Source organism: Nelumbo lutea, chromosome 8 (assembly GCF_056320005.1).
Source record: "Nelumbo lutea isolate HS-2025 chromosome 8, American lotus-T2T, whole genome shotgun sequence".
NCBI classification, from domain to species: Eukaryota; Viridiplantae; Streptophyta; class Magnoliopsida; order Proteales; family Nelumbonaceae; genus Nelumbo; species Nelumbo lutea.
This window is the reverse complement of record NC_142691.1, coordinates 24,334,968-24,341,080: the sequence shown is the minus strand read 5'-3', so window position 1 is coordinate 24,341,080 and position 6,113 is coordinate 24,334,968.

Here is a 6,113-nt window from a genome sequence, read left to right as displayed (position 1 = left end):
AATTTTTAATTTATTTTTTGAACCAACCAACCAAACCGATATAACCCGAGTCAGTTGGTTTCACTAATGGTCGATTGATTGCGGGTGACCTTTCCAACCCGACAATTAAACAAAACCAACCCGTGAACACTCTTAATTTCAACTAAACTAATAGTCAATCTCTAATAAATAACAATATTTTAATATCCAATAATACAAGGTTTCGTAGATTTAGGTTCAAGGCTGGGGTTGAAGGGGCCTTTCTAGTTAAAATGTTCTTTAAATTTGGGGCTTCTAAGGATCGACTTTAAAGAGAAGCTACCAACATTTAGCGAATTGTCTCAATTGGAGTATGCTTACTTGGGTAATAATGAATTTGATACGATCCCTTCCAACTTTGTCAGCTTTCCTAGTTTGTAGGTCCTCTCTTTGGATAACAACCAATAAAAAGGCATCTTATGGCAAAATCATCTTGCCTAAACCGAAAAGGGCATTTTCGACCATAAAAGGGTAAGTTAGGGAATTTTGAAAAATATAACAGTCATAAAATGTCACATATGAATGGTTTAGGCAATTGTCATAAACAATAGGGGTGGTGCAAGACAATAGTTAAATAGTAAGGTAGTAGGGATAGTTTAAGAAATTTGCCCTATTTATAATTACGCTCTCCCATTCTGATTCAAGAGTAGAGTATTGGCAATGACATCAATTATAGGATGGAGATATGTAGAAACTATATTTCCTTAAACGTGATGTAAGCTAATTTTTTAAGGGAAATTTTCCGATTAATACCTTGTACTTTGGGCCTAGTGCCATTTTGGTCCCCAAACTTTAAAATGCGATAATCCAATAGCTGAACTTTCAAAACATGACAATCCAGTATCTGTTGCTATTAACTAGCTGTTAACCAGTCATTAAGCAGCATTTGAAAAAGACATAAATGCCCTTCAAGTGTCATCTAAATTTCTTTATCAACCATCTAAACATTGACAAAAAATTAACAGTCCCAAATCCTTGCCTTTTCCATTCAAGAAAGTTGGGGTCACCAAAATGCCAACTCAAGCATGACCCCAACTTTCTTGAATGGAAAAGGGCATTTGAGTCTTTTTCAAATGTCACTTAACGGTTGGTTAACAGATAGTTAACAGTAGGTATTGGATTGTCATGTTTTGAAAGTTCAGGTACTAAATTATCGCATTTTAAAGTTCAAAGACCAAAATGGCATTAGGCCCAAAGTACAGGGTATTAATCGGGAATTTTCCCTTTTTTTAAAGCAACTAAACTTAACTAACTTACCTTAAACCAACATTTTTTTCATTAAATTCCCTCTTTAGCCTTTTAATCACCAATCAATGACTTCTTTAATTTATTGGTAAATTGTAGAAGACCTCGTTCCAATTTTTCAAAAAAGACATAATTAATAATCAATAAAAGAAATAATAAAGTAAATATACAAATTGCATATCTTAAAAAGACCATAGACTTTGTTAGCAATTATAATTAAAATGCATGTTTTTATAAGATATCCTAAAATACCTCCTTATAAACAACATTTTATGTGGAACCATTTGATTCATTTTCTTTATTTTGTATTAAAATTTCCAGTCCAAATAGAGAAAGTCACAAGGGATATAGCAACATATAGTTGTCCATGAAAAAAATATGTTTTGATAAATAAACATCTACATGCTACATTATCTAACCTTGGCTCTTATTAATGCTCATAATAAAAACTAATCATAAAGAAAATTGCAATCTTTTTAACATGAATAATCATTTTTTATTAATGAGTGACAGAACAATTCTTGAAATAAATATACTATTCCATGCATTAGTCCCTACACATCGATGACTCTATTTCCCATCTTTTCAGTTATTAAGCAAGTTTCATTGTGTAAACCAATTAATTTATTTAAATTTCATAGAAGGAATACAGGAGCCTCAATTTTTAATTTTAAGTGGTGGTTTGGAAAACCGGCTTTCATCACTTATTTTTTCAATATGAATGGCCAAACAACCCTGTAAAAGTAACTTAACCGAATAACTTCTTTCTTTGATGGGTCTACAACTAACTATTTGTTTGAAAGATGTACTATGAATGTTAGATGTGTTATTATTTTTATTTTCTTTAATTAATTATTTCACAACTATCATAATACCAATTTTTGCATACGCTTAGAAATTGGTCCATAAACAATGAAGTTAGTTTTGTTTACAATTGAAGATCTAGGTGTTTTTGGTTTCTTAGTGAATGAGCATTTAAAACAGCTAGAGCCATAAACTAATATGTTTTGTAATTACTTTATTTTTATTGTAAGGGAGGATAGGACATTGCAAGTTGAGGCCGTTTTTTTCTTTTCAAATACTTGTAGTAAGGATGTAGTTCGGCTATTTTTATTGATATTGTCCAATCCAAGGTGTGCCAAATTGAGGATGCTGTAGATAATCTTGCTAATTGGACGAGGTCGAGGTAGAAGGATGAAGTTGTATATCGATGCTATCTACAAGTACAAGGAGGGTCAGAGCCTGAGGAGTTGTTCCCCAGATAGGCATTCTAACTCTCAAGTCAATAGAAAGATAGGAAATTGGGACGAGCTGAAGAGAGTAGGTTTGTTTAAATTGAGGTGAATGCAAGGGATGCTAAAGTGAGTTGAGGGTCAAAAGTCCTTTACCTTGAGAATGATATGCCTATATATAGTCGAACACCCATTTGTAGTCAGATTAGGCCTGCGGGGTTATCGGGATGAGGTTACTCACCGATGTGCTCAGAGGGCTCCCCTTTAATTTCATTGGTAGAATATGTTTCCTTGTTCGTGTGAAACTCTTTTCCTTGGTCCACCCATCTGCAATGTGGCCATGTTGTACGGTGCTAACATGGTCCAAGGAGTTCGACTATAGAGATTGACACGTGGCATCTTAAAATAGCTCAAACACTACCCGAACAATTATTTTAGTAGGAGTTTTCTTTCTTGTCTTAGATGGTGTCTTATCTCCTTTCTTATGTACCTTCTTTTTATTTTTAATGAATTTTTAGTTTACTTGAAAAAAAAAGATTTCCTCGAGGCAAGTTTATATGTCATCCTAATAGGTAGCGGTTGAAAGTGAAATGACTAGAGAAGGAAGGAGGTTTCACCAAGGCTATGTTTGGTTTGTAGGAAAAGGTAGGGAAATGAACGAAAAGGGAAGGAAACCTTTAGGCTCCGTTTGGCTTGTGGGAAGATTTGGGTGGGATGGGAAAAGATGGGATGGATGGGAAAGTGTAAAAATTTAATTTTCTAGTGTTTGGTTTAATATATGGAAAATAAAGGAAAAACACTATTGGTTATTTGCTGGAAGAAGAAGAAGAAGAAGAAGAAGAAGAAGAAGAAGGTGAGGGAAGAAGACAGGAAGAACAGGGAATAGGGAAGCGTTGTTGGTTCACCGCCATAAAAGAGTATTGGTTCTTTGCCGCTGCCTGGTTCTTTGCCATTGCCTGGTTCTCTTTGCCGCTGCCTGGTTCACCGCAGATCTGGTGAAGATGGGAAGAATAGGAGTGCCCCTTGTAGATCACCGCAGATTTGGTGAAGACGAAAAGAAGGTGAGGGAGAAGAGAGAAGAGGAAGATGGAGGGAGATCACCACAGATTGCCGTTGCCCCTTGCACTAGTTCCTTGCCAGGTGAAGAAGAAGACCAATAATGGTGGTTCTTTCAATTGTAACAGTGCTTTCCCAAAACTTTCCACCAGGGCCGCACGGTTTTGGTGCAACCCCAAATTCACGATTTTGGGATCTGATATTCCACATTTTTCTCATCATATCTCTCTCTTTCCCTCAAAACAAATGAGAAAAAAAGGAATATTTTCAAAATATTCCATTTTTCTCATCCCCATCGCACAAACCAAATGGAGCCTTACGTTGTATAGGTTTCCCTATATTTTCCTTCCTTTCCCTACCTTTTCCTTCAAACCAAACATAGCCCAAAGGTCTAAGTAGAACGTATTATAATAATGAACTTATTTTAATTAATAAAATTTATGATTATGTTAAAAATCTACTTAGAGATATTAAGCTACATATAAAACGAGTGATGATTGAAAGTGAAAATGCAACACGTCCAATCTAGGACTTTTAAGAAGGAGTGGGAATGAGTCATACAAGCTAATGGTTAGTTGTTGATTTATAAGTCCATTGGAAACCTTGTGTTTACATTTGATAAGGTCATTTCATTTAATTAATTATATATTAATTATTAATTTATTTTATTCGATATGATTTTTGTTAATTAAAAACCCAAGACAATATAAATTTCTTACTCGGGCCAACCCAAGTTGCACCCCTAATTCAATGCACTGAAACCCTCCTAATTCCTATTTCCTAAACGGGCTCTTATGACTACTCCGCCACTGTGTCAGTAGGAATACTCAAGTCAAAACCTTGGATCCTGGCTTTGAGTCATCTGATTGGTTTTACCATCTTGAATCGGGATCTGTTCCTCACACAGGGTATCTCACACCAATCTTACATGTACATCTCACCATGTATTGAGAATATTTCTTATAAAAAATAATATATAAATAAGGGAAATCTTCCTAATGCATGGTGAGAGATATGCCTGTAAAATTGATGTAAGGCGCCCTGTGTGAGGAGCAGATCCAGTCTCCACCATCATAGGTTTTAGAAATGTTACTGATTTTTTTTTTTTTTTATGACACGAGGAATTACACAAGACGATGGTAGAATTTTGTAGGGAGAATGACCAATCAACCCAGGTCAGAATTTTATATCCTGAGTGTGAGTTAATGCCAAAATTCACGGGCAAAATGTGGTTTTAGGAGGTGAAGGACTAAAAGTGGGTTGGGGGGCTGCTGGAATTCAGAATTCTGTATCATGTGTATCTTTGTAATTTCAGTTTATTGAACGTTTTAGTTGATTGAGGGACATCATCACCAGCTAGTCAATCAATACACATTACACGGTTGGTTGCGATGACTGAGCATTTTGAGAAGTGTTGCCAAACCCATAATTGATAGGACCACAGATGAGCTCTCTCGGACCTTTCTGACCATTTCCCAGTCCGACTGGATTGGCCCAGCACTTGTCTATATAAGGTAGACTTGATCAACCCATGATTCCTGGATGTATAAAACAACTATGAAGCTTTGTCGTCTTATATTCTTATTTATTTTTTCATGGAAGAGCTTCATTTTTTCCCTTATTTTTTTTATTTTTTTTTGCGTGATCCACCCATATTTGTCAAAAAAAAAAAAAAAGACAGGTGAAGGACTAAAAGTGGGTTGGGGGGCTGCTGGAATTCAGAATTCTGCATCATGTGTATCCCTAGTTCGAATTTTGTAATTTCAGTTTATTGAACGTTTTAGTTGATTGAGGGACATCATCACCAGCTAGTCAATCAATACACATTACACGGTTGGTTGCGATGACTGAGCATTTTGAGAAGTGTTGCCAAACCCATAATTGATAGGACCACAGCTGAGCTCTCTCGGACCTTTCTGACCATTTCCCAGTCCGACTGGATTGGCCCAGCACTTGTCTTTATAAGGTTGATCAAATGATTCCTGGATGTATAAAACAACTATGAAGCTTTGTCGTCTTATATTCTTATTTATTTTTTCATGGAAGAGCTTCATTTTTTCCCTTTTTTTTTTAAATTTTTTTTTTGCGTGATCCACCCATATTTGTCAAAAAAAAAAAAAAAAAGAAAAAGACAGGCTAGGTTTTGGGTCGGTTTGCCAAGTCTAAATACTGGCCCAACCCAATCTAATAATGCTTAGAATTGAGACTAGCTCAGTTCTTTTCTTTTAAGTACTTAATAGCCCAAATTCATATTCGAAATTACCGGCCCAACTCAATTAATTAGAACTAGGTACAAGTAACCCTTTTGGATGAAAGGATTGTTTTGTCCATTTGAATAAAAAAAAAACAATTTTGCCCAATTTTGATACTTAATACATGTAACCAGTCCATTGCCCAATTCGGGTACAAGGGCAAAATCATCCAAATCTGGCTTTAACAAATTGTATCTTGTAACTTGGACTAGGGTAATTGGGTACTGTTGACAGTCCTAATCCCATTTTCTCTATCTTTACATATTTTTCTTCTTTGGACTACAAATTGTAAGCTATGTTTAAGGGGAGG